This window comes from Lethenteron reissneri, chromosome 63 (assembly GCF_015708825.2).
Source record: "Lethenteron reissneri isolate LAM-NWPU_2019-01 chromosome 63, ASM1570882v1, whole genome shotgun sequence".
In the NCBI taxonomy this organism is placed as follows: domain Eukaryota; kingdom Metazoa; phylum Chordata; class Hyperoartia; order Petromyzontiformes; family Petromyzontidae; genus Lethenteron; species Lethenteron reissneri.
The window spans coordinates 172,568-173,204 of NC_083841.1; positions in this window are offsets into that span (position 1 = coordinate 172,568).

Sequence of the window (637 nt, forward strand, 5' to 3'; positions counted from 1 at the left end):
GGTGCAGCTGGTGCTGCTGCTGCTGGTGGTGCAGCTGGTGCTGCTGCTGGGGTGGTGCTGGTGGTGCTGCTGCTGGTGGTGGTGCTGCTGGTGGTGTGCTGGTGGTGGTGGTGCTGCTGCTGTGGTGGCGCTGCTGGTGTGGCACTGGTGGTGGTGCTGCTGCTGGTGGTGGTGCTGGTGGTGGTGCTGGTGGTGGTGTGGTGGTGGTGGTGGTGGGCTGCTGCTGTGGTGGTGGTGGTGGCGCTGCTGGTGGCGGTTGCTCGACTGTGCGCTGCACTGGAGGCGGCACAAGGCTCTGCTCGTCCGTCTTCGTCATGAGGGAGCCTCTCTCCCAGTTATTTTTATTCCTTCTTAGCTGGGTGTTTGGGTTACAGTGCCTCCCTTGGCGGCTGCCACACACGCATGTTACACACACACGCAAGCACGCACGCACGCACTTGCTAGTGTTCCCTTACGTGCCAAGGTGCTAAATTTACAGAGCGCTGAGCCACATGTCGACAGGCTCCAGAGTGGCCACCCTGCTGGCCCCCCTCTTCCCTACTGGAGAAAAACCCACGGCCACGCAACAATGACGGCCGCCCCGTCCTGCCTCCTCCGCTTACAACCAAGGGTGCCTTCTCAAAGGTTGTCCACCCCC